Source organism: Nerophis lumbriciformis, linkage group LG34, assembly GCF_033978685.3.
Source record: "Nerophis lumbriciformis linkage group LG34, RoL_Nlum_v2.1, whole genome shotgun sequence".
Lineage (NCBI taxonomy): Eukaryota > Metazoa > Chordata > Actinopteri > Syngnathiformes > Syngnathidae > Nerophis > Nerophis lumbriciformis.
In genome coordinates, this window is record NC_084581.2 from 21684846 (window position 1) to 21695921 (window position 11076).

An 11076-nucleotide genomic window follows, 5' to 3' on the forward strand; every position below is an offset into this window, starting at 1 on the left:
AACATCAGTGAAAAGGCCATTTGTGCTTGCTTAACTATACATAGAACGTAAATATATCAAATAAACCCTAGTTTTTATTGTTAAAACGTACTATACATGTTCTCTAACACAACTTCTTACTCTCGTTTGTTACATTCTTGTAACATTTCCAGCTGAAACGAAAGTCACTCCACTCCACGTCTTCAGTTTATGAATATTTAGGCTTAATTGTATAGCATATAGATGCTCCTTTTAGATTTCCTCCCTGAAAAACCACTTGATAAGAATGCCTTGAAACTGCAAACTACACCAAAATCCCTCAGTTTTGGCATAAAACTTAAGCACTGCACTGACCAGCTTCCTTTGCGTTTGTACGCTTCCTCTTAAAAGCTTGTATATTACGAGCAGTTTAGAATTGGATTCCATCTGAATGATTTCTTATACCCCGGTGGAATTAAGCTACAACCCAAAGACGCACGCCTTATAGCTGTGCCTCTTTTTTTCTTTCTCATCCTCTGGCTAAATTTGCAGAAAAATATTTGTTGACCGGCCACCAAGCAGTTGCTGCATTCCTTACGGAAAACAGCATCACATGTTGCTGTCTGGTATCCAATGCATGTCCACTGTGTGCTGCTTCTTACTCAGTCCCTTGCACATCTTCAAGAAAAGTGCCTTATTATTCAGTTCCAACTTTGTCCTCGAAATGATAGTCATTACTTTCACACCTGTTTAGGTAGTGTTCTCGGTTTTGTTTGCGCCACGTCACGCCCAGCCTTAACTTTAAATCTTCTTTTGCCATCTTGTTTGAATGATGCCAAAATGGTGGACACATTTGTTAAATGAAGTGGTCTCTCCCCGAATCAGTAGCCGTTTCCCATCTCAAGTCACATTTCCACCAATCAGTACGGCTCAGATCAGGTTGCTTTTCCAGGTTTTCCTCCGATTAAATTCACTCTGAAGGCGGGCCTTTCTGTCAACCAATCAACGCATGTGTGTCTAACTCCGTCCACCACAAGCATGCCAACACAGGATGGTTTATGTTGGCTTGCTGCATTTCAAGCCCTGTTTCCACAAAGCGGTACGATTCGGGTCGGGTTTGTGTTGCTATGGCGTGGTGTGCACTAGATGGCTACGTAGTGTGTGTTAATGAAATGTAAAAATGAAGAGAAAACAGTATTTTGTTGCCAGTCAATTAATGCTGAGGCTAGGAGGGGCATTCTCTAGCAGCCAATTAAAACAGCAGTGTGTCTAGCTCTGCTTTCTAGCAGCATTCTAAAGTGTAGCACTCCAGCGCCATGGAAATGAAACCCAATCGTATTGCTTGGCAAAAACCTGGAAAAACAAGTATGTGTTTTAAATATCCAAAATCTTACACTCCCGACACTTTACGTCCAAAAGCTTTCTTTGTGTCCACTGGAGTGCCATCTATTTGTTTTGCCTTTTTAAAGCCACAAGTGAGTGTTTTGGCTTCTCCATGCTATGTGGAAATATATATATTAAAAAAAAAAAGTTATCTATCTCTCTCCGTGTATCTCCTTTGTTTTCCAGTGTTGCCCTAAGTTTGAGCCTGTTCACCCAATAAAGTTTGTTCAATGAACGAATTTGCCTCTAACTTTCACATCGCATGTTTTACGATGCTAGCAGGGAGGTTAGTGACCAAGCATGGTTACAGTTGAAGAAACCTTACCTGGATGCAGTTTTGGGTTAGTTACTGAAAAACAGTAACTAGTTACTAGTTACTTTATTTCAAAAGTAACTCAGTTACTGACACCAAAAAGTAATGCGTTACTGTGAAAAGTAACTATTTAGTTACTTGTTTTTTTTTAAGGCTACCATTAATGACCTTTTAGCCTTCATTTCAGTACTGTTATTGCACTGGAGAATAATACAATCTGTTGATCAACTTGACATGCATTTGCATTACTGAACTCTGCTAACCAATGTGGTCTACATACAACACACAAAGACAAAGATATGTTTCAAAGGGCCAATTTGTTTCAGGCCAGAACAAATTGACAAAACTATTTTAAATAGCTGCAACATAATGGCACTTTAACTTTAAGTAGATAGGATCTTTGATCCGAGACACAACTTACATTTAACTAAAATGTTATTTTCTTTGTGCTCGACAAAAGAAAAGTATTGAGAATGTCTCCATGTTAAGAAACTCGACTTCTGACTTCGCCATGATGTCTTGTTAGTTGTTATGAGAGTAGGATATGTGTGTGGACCTTTAAGATATGACAGCATGTGAAGTGAATTATACAAACCCCGTTTCCATATGAGTTGGGAAATTGTGTTAGATGTAAATATAAACGGAATACAATGATTTGCAAATCATTTTCAACCCATATTCAGTTGAATACGCTACAAAGACAACATATTTGATGTTCAAACTGATAAACATATTTTTTTTGCAAATCATTAACTTTAGAATTTGATGCCAGCAACATGTGACAAAGAAGTTGGGAAAGGTGGCAATAAATACTGATAAAGTTGAGGAATGCTCATCAAACACTTATTTGGAACATCCCACAAGTGAACAGGCTAATTGGGAACAGGTGGGTGCCATGATTGGGTATAAAAACAGCTTCCCAAAAAATGCTCAGTATTTCACAAGAAAGGATGGGGCGAGGTACACCCCTTTGTCCACAACTGGGTGAGCAAATAGTCAAACAGTTTAAGAACAATGTTTCTCAAAGTGCAATTGCATGAAATTTAGGGATTTCAACATCTACTGTCCATAATATCATCAAAAGGTTCAGAGAATCTGGAGAAATAACTCCACGTAAGCGGCATGGCCGGAAACCAACATTGAATGACCGTGACCTTCGATCCCTCAGACGGCACTGTATCAAAAAACGACATCAATCTCTAAAGGATATCACCACATGGGCTCAGGAACACTTCAGAAAACCACTGTCACTAAATAGAGTTTGTCGCTACATCTGTAAGTGCAAGTTAAAGCTCTACTATGCAAAGCGAAAGCCATTTATCAACAACATCCAGAAACGCCGCCGGCTTTTCTGGGCCCGAGATCATCTAAGATGGACTCATGAAAAGTGTTCTGTGGTCTGACGAGTCCACATTTCAAATTGTTTTTGGAAATATTCGACATTGTGTCATCCGGACCAAAGGGGAAGCGAACCATCCAGATTGTTATCGACGCAAAGTTCAAAAGCCAGCATCTGTGATGGTATGGGGGTGCATTAGTGCCCAAGGCATGGACAACTTACACATCTGTGAAGGCACCATTAATGCTGAAAGGTACATACAGGTTTTGGAACAACATATGCTGCCATCTAAGCGACGTCTTTTTCATGGACGCCCCTGCTTATTTCAGCAAGACAATGCCAAGCCACATTCAGCACGTGTTACAACAGCGTGGCTTCGTAAAAAAAGAGTGCGGGTACTTTCCTGGCTCACCTGCAGTCCAGACCTGTCTCCCATTGAAAATGTGTGGCACATTATGAAGCGTAAAATACGACAGCGGAGACCCCGGACTGTTGAACGACTGAAGCTCTACATAAAACAAGAATAGGAAAGAATTCCACTTTCAAAGCTTCAACAATTAGTTTCCTCAGTCCCCAATCTTTTATTGAGTGTTGTTAAAAGAAAAGGTGATGTAACACAGTGGTGAACATGCCCTTTACCAACTACCGGTACTTTGGCACATGTTGCAGCCATGAAATTCTAAGTTAATTATTATTTGCAAAAAAAAAATTAAGTTTGAGTTTGAACATCAAATATCTTGTCTTTGTAGTGCATTCAATTGAATATGGGTTGAAAAGGATTTGCAAATCATTGTATTCCGTTTATATTTACATCTAACACAATTTCCCAACTCATATGGAAACTGTTTTTACATCTTATAATGAAGGCAAAACATGATATACATGTCTATATTAGCTATAATAGCCTACAATCAAAATGACTGTGTTGCAGGCTGAAGCAAATCTTCGTTGACAGAAATGTTGAAAGTGTATATTTATTCTACACATTTTTACAACAATAGAAACCATTAGTAAGTCAGAGGCTACTCAGAAGGTGAGATAACTCCTGGAAATTACTGGCTTTTAATGTGGCTTTTAGATGTGTGTGTCCAAGTTAAAGGAAACGGCAGGCTGTCTTATTTTAATAGATTTATTACAATCTTTGGCAAGCTAGGTAACGTTTGCTGTGGTCTGGAACAACATGGCTTACAAACAACTATCTGAAATGCAGCCAATATTACATACAGATAATGTGTCATGAGTAGAGATGTCCGATAATGGCTTTTTTGCCGATATCCGATATTCCGATATTGTCCAACTCTTAATTACAGATACCGATATATACAGTCGTGGAATTAACACATTATTATGCCTAATTTTGTTGTGATGCCCCGCTGGATGCATTAAACAATGTAACAAGGTTTTCCCAAAATAAATCAACTCAAGTTATGGAAAAAAAATGCCAATATGGCACTGCCATATTTATTATTAAAGTCACAAAGTGCATTATTTTTTTTAACATGCCTCAAAACAGCATCTTGGAATTTGGGACATGCTCTCCCTGAGAGAGCATGAGGAGGTTGAGGTGGTGGTGGTGGTGGTGGTGGGGGGGGGTGTATTTTGTAGCGTCCCGGAAGAGTTAGTGCTGCAAGGGGTTCTGGGTATTTGTTCTGTTGTGTGTTTATGTTGTGTTATGGTGCGGATGTTCTCCCGAAATGTGTTTGTCATTCTTGTTTGGTGTGGGTTCACAGTGTGGCGCATATTTGCAACAGTGTTAAAGTTGTTCATAGAGCCACCCTCAGTGTGACCTGTATGGCTGTTGACCAAGTATGATATGCATTCACTTGTGTGTGTGAAAAGCCATAGATATTATGTGACTGGGCCAGCACGCAAAGGCGGTGCATTTAAGGTTTATTGGCGCTCTGCACTTCTCCCTACGTCCGTGTACACAGCGGCGTTTTAAAAAGTCATAAATTTTACTTATTGAAACCGATACCGATAATTTTGAAACCGATAATTTCCGATATTACATTTTAAAGCATTTATCGGCCGATTAAAATCGGCAGCCCGATATTATCGGACATCTCTAGTCATGAGACATGCAAAACTAAATTATATACAAATAGGATACAAGTAAAGAATATTAAATGAGCTCAAATATACCTACAAATGAGGCATAATGATGCAATATGTACATACAGCTAGCCTAAATAGCATGTTTGCATGGATTAGCACTGACCAAATATGCCTGATTAGCACTCCCAACAGGTCAATAACATCAACAAAGCGCACCTTAGTGCGTTCATGCGCAGCATAAAACTTTTGGTGGACAAAATGAGACAAAGGAGTGGAAGATTTTACATGTAAAACTGTTGCGTCACAGTCCACACTATGGTGAGTTCAAGAACCGCCGAAGTTAGTAGGACAAAATGAAGTTCACCAAATACTCTCATTAGTGAAGCATACACACGCAAACATATTAAACAGTAAGCTTTCTAACAATTGGGAAGGTTTGCGTCATGTTTGTCCTCAAACAAAAAACGTACTAAAACAAAAAAAATAATTTCCCCCCATCTTTTTCCATTTTCCATCCTTTTTTGAAAATGCTCCGGGAAGCCACTAGGGTGGCACTAAAGAGCCGCATGCGGCTCGAGAGCCGCAGGTTGCTGACCCCCGCTTTATACTGACAGATTTAATGGATAACTTGCTTTGAAATTGTAAGACAAGGTCAAAGTCATTTATTTTTGACAACCCCCAAAAAAGGTTTTGAACTTTTTGTTGTGTGATCACATCATAGTAAAGTGTAAGAAGTACGTTGTTCTGGCAACATTGAAGGAAATACATTTAGCCATAAATTTAGCCATAAAGTGATTTATTTCTAGCCCACATGATCTGGCCCCTGACTTTTGAGTTTGACACCTGTGCTGAAAATGTTTAGTTCAGTGATTCTCAAACTGTGGTACGGTATGCAGGCTTCATCAAGAATCACTAAAATATTCATACACAGTGTTACTGTTCAAACTGTGCAATGTCACAGTGGCCAAAAAGATTAAAAATGCTTGTTAAAGAACACCCCTGCCTTGTTTTTAATGAATATGTAGGTCTACTACGCTACTGTAATGTTGGACATTATGGTGGTACTTGACAGGCGTGTCAAACTCATTTTAAGGGGCCGCATGGAGGAAAATCTGTGCACACGCGGGGCGGACTATTAAAATCACGGCATTAAAAATAAAAAATAAAGACAACTTCAGGTTGTTTTCTTTGTCTTACTTTGGCCAAAATGACAACAAACACATTCTGAAAATATTACAATACAAATATAGGAAAAAAATACCGGCAGCGGTAAAGTTTAGATCCATGAAGGAAAGAAGAAAGTGAATGAATGTTTATAACTGAATACATTTACATATGCATAAAAATGTGTTCTTTTTAGAGATGCGCGGTTTGCGGACACAACCGCGGAGTCCGCGGATTATCCGCGGATCGGGCGGATGAAATTTAAAAAAATAAGATTTTATCCGCTCGCGGGTCGGGTCGGGCGGATTAATTAGATTTTTTTTTTTTTTTATTTTTTTTTTTTTGCGGGTGGCAGTTAAACCAATTGGGAAATATATATACATAGTTAAATGTTGTTACCCACATACGAAAAACGAGCAGGCACCTGCAGCATATGCCACAACAGAAGAAAAAAAAAGAAAAGAGATGGACACTTTTACGGAGCGGAGAAGGGACGCCTCGCCGGGGTCCGGGACCGAGGCCCCTTCCCCCGAGAGGGCCCCACCGGGAGCCGTAGCTGAGGCGATCCGCGAGAAGGGTCCGACGCACGTCCAGGCTCACTACCGCGCCCACCGCACCGACACCCCGCCTCGTCCGCTTTCGCCGCGGCCGGCGTCACGCGCAGCAGGTAAGCAGCTTACCTGCCCGCCACCCCCGTGGCCGGGGGCTCGTAACAGGGGTCCAAGGGCCGCTGGCCCCGGTAGGTCCAGGACAAAGTCCTGGTGGAGGGTTCAGGGCTTCGCCCCCCGACGCAAAATGATTATTAGCATTCAGACAGGTTAAAATGTTGCTAAAACCATCACTTTTCTATCAGTCACAGTGACTTTTCAAAACAAAAATATTACAGCAAAAATCATATGGGTTGATTGACATGTTTATTCTGTAAGCTAACTTCAATAGTTTGAAATTATTTTGACAGTTAATGCCAGTTATCCTGTCAACCTTTCACAAGACTTCAATTTGTTAATTGAAAGTATAAATAGTATAAACACTTTTTACAGTATGTCGTGCTGTGAAATACAGCCGACAGGATTGCGCATGCATGGTGCAGGAGAACAAAGGACTTCTTTAATTTAAGGTTTGTGATAAACCATCAAACTCATTCGTTAAAAGGACTCTATAGTAATATAAAGCGAATTTTTCTTGACATTATCATGCAAGAAAAGTTTATTTTTGGGACCGCGATCACCGCGTAATGATTTTTAAAGGTTGCATTACATTATTAACTGTCCCATGTGATCAGCCAGTGCGATTGGAAGTCCATGCTCAATTATTGCCTCCGTAAATAAAACTTCAGCACTTATCACATCCAAAGAATCTGTTTGGGCGACGAAAAACGTTGAAAGTTTTCCACTTGTATCGCTAGCAACGGCATTAGACTTGTGTTTTTTTGTCCCAACGTGGTCTTTTACATCGCTAATTCCTCCGTGTCCGATCGAAAAATCTTGTCTGCACAAGGTGCAATTCGCATAGTTTTCACCCTTTTTTTTTTTTTTTTAATTAATATTAGATATATAACAACGGGCGGATTGCGGGCGGGTGCAGTCCTGATCAAACGTTACATCGGGTTGATTGCGGATGGTTGACGACTTTCTGACGCGGTTGCGGATGAAATAATTGCCTATCCGCGCATCTCTAGTTCTTTTGTATTATTTTTTTTAATGAATTAAGTAACGTTTATGACAACATTTTTCCAAAACACAATATAGAATGTGAGATATAACAGGATAATGCATACATTTATCAATTGTTTTCAAAACGGTTACAAAAAAGTGGGACCCCTTTTTTATGACTTAATGGGCTCCCTGAGACCCTGTTTTGAGCCAACACTGATGGAGTATTGGTGCGTGCAAAACAGCAGCAGATCTATGGCCTGCGGGCCGGTTCTAATACTAATCAAATATCTGGACCCCTGGGCCTTGACTTTGACACATAGGGTATACAACGTTTGAGAACCACTGGTTTAAGTCACTCAGACATGGCTGACATGTTCCTATGACATTGTTTCTCACATGTGATGTTTCCCAAAAAAAGAAGCACTCAGTTTCCAGAATCACACAAATAGCAAAACCAAAAAGTGAACTTGTGTTTAAAAACCTTAAGTGATTGCATTCTCGTGTTATTAGTCCAGTTGGCCAATAACCCAATAACCAGAGTAGTTTATTTTTTAATTTTAATTTTTTTTAATAGCTACATTGCAATCCCCAAGAACGAGACACAAATGTTTTATCACTGAACTGCATCATCCTAAAAGATGCTGTGATTTTTCTTTAGGTACATTGTATTTTTTACTCAAAGCAGGGGTGCCCATTACGTCGACTGCCAGCCAGGCATTGCAAAAATAGACCTAAAAATGTAGCGATCATAAATCTTCACTATGACGTCACTTGATTGACATTTTTAGGCACCCGAGGACATTGTGAAATGTTGCTGGCTGCTGCCAGCTCGGTGTGAAGGGAAAAAAAAGACCGTCAGGAAGGCGAGAAACACTTTTTATTTTTAAAAGCCTAAAGACTGACCGCACAGTTCCTGTCTTCACAATAAAAGTGCTGCTCTATCCTGTCTGCACTAACAAAATAAGAGTCTCCGAAAGCTAGCACAAACAAGCTAGCGAGCCACGGAGTTCGCCGTCAATGTATTTCTTGTAAAGTGTATAAAAACGAACATGGAAGCTGGACAAATAAGATGCCAAAAACCAACCACTTCAACTTGCTATTGGACAGAAATGACTTTTTTTTTTCTCCTCCACTATGTAAAATCGAAAATGTGGAAGTTGTCAGCACTTATGTAAATCCTGTCTGGTTCCAATCAATGCAAGTCATCAGAATCAGGTAAGACAACTTCTATTCTTGTCTTCATGAAAGAAGGGAATTTATATGTTAAACATGTATTTTGTACACCTTTAACATGTGAACAAAAACGGCAAAATAGATACATGTAAATTATATATGAGGTAGTTCACTTCGACTTGGTCATTTAAAAAGTAGCTCGCCTGCTGAAAAAGTGTGGCTCAAGAGGATAAAGTAAGACCGCTGTCAGCAGAATGTGTTCATGCTGGGGACGTCCAGCTAACCCGATTTGTGCAATCTAATCTAGGAGAGAAACAATGCATCCGACTTGGTCGACTTTTTTTTCATTTTTTTTGAGAAAGCTAAATATTTTATTTTTTATTTTTTTATTTTATAAACCTTTATTTATAATATGCAACATGTACATACAATCAATAAATAATAATGAACAAAACAAGTACAGAAACAGTACAAAACAGCGCCAAGGGTTGTAAACTCAATAAAGTAACTAAAATAGAATGTAAAAAATATATATATATATATGTAACAAAATGTAAAGCCATAGGCTCACATAAGTTCTGTAAAAAAAATAAATCCAAATTTGGAGTACAGCATCATAGTTTTCACAGCTTTTTAGTTGTTAGAGGTAGAAAGCGTTAAGTGCTTACAAAGTACAAAGAAGAATTATGAGAATTACTTTCAACCTTATTGAAAATAAGATATTCTTCATCTCAGTATGTTAATAATGACTGAATTAATTACATATTACAAAACTGTTGTATATACTAATTCACAGATGTCATTCTATTATAAAAAGGTCAGTAAATTATGTATATATTTGTAAACGTTCTGAAGTGGGATGGGGTAGGATTAAATAAGCTTTGCTTCTTCCTACTCCTTTTCGGACATGATGTAAAGTGAATGATATGAAATTGTGTGATGTATTTATGCTGTAAGTGTGTTCATGTTCGAAATAAACTAAAGAAAGAAAGTAGTTTTGAGAAAGCTGAAGTCTTTTTTTTGTTGTTGGTCGAAGCGGTTTATTTTATTCTCTTTAACAATCTTGTCAGTGCAGCCTTTTTTTGTTGTTGAATTTTATAAACCTTTATTGACTTGGCCGACTTCTTTATCCTCGCCATAGAAACATGTCAGAAGAGCTGAGAATTGTTGGTTAAGGGAGGGAGGACCTTTCTCGTTGGTACACTGAAACAGCACTGCCATTTAGCAGAGGTGGGACCAAGTCATTGTTTTGCAAGTCACAAGTAAGTCTCAAGTCTTTGCCCTCAAGTCCGAGTCAAGTCCCGAGTCAAGACAGGCAAGCCCCGAGTCAAGTCCAAAGTCAAGACTGGAAAGTCTCAAGTCAAGTCCTAAGTCCTGCATTTTGAGTTTCGAGTCCTTTCAAGTCCTTTTAACCACAGACTAATATATTAACACAGATTGTGTATGCTTTTCAAACGCTGTATTTATTTATTAAAACAAGTGCATTTTAAATTGCAGGAAAGAAAATTGTGCTGACATTGCACTTTATAATAGCACTATTAACCAGTCATTTTAAACATTAACTCATTCCTTTACAGAACAAACACATTGAAAAATAAAGTGCAAATGTACTTATTTGTACAAAAGTGTTAACATTGAAAAAACATGACATATACGTGAACATAACAAAAAAGTTGTACTTTTTATATGTCAGGGCCCTATGCTGCATTGCATTTGCAAAAGACCAAATTAGCCAAGAGTCTGTCAGTCATTTGTGCACGATGGGGGCGTAGTATGATGCCACCATGGCTGAAAACTCGCTCCACTGGAGCACTGGAGGCAGGCACTGCCAAGACTCTCATGGCCACTCGGAACAGTGAAGGAAGAGTCTTCATGTTCAATGCCCAGAACAAAAGGGGGGAGAGAGTTGTTTTGGGTTGGTGCACTACTTGTAAGTGTATCTTGTGTTTTTTATGTTGATTTAATTAAAAAAAGAAAAAAAAAAAAATTATTTCTTGTGCGGCCCGATACCAATCGATCCACGGACCAGTACCGGG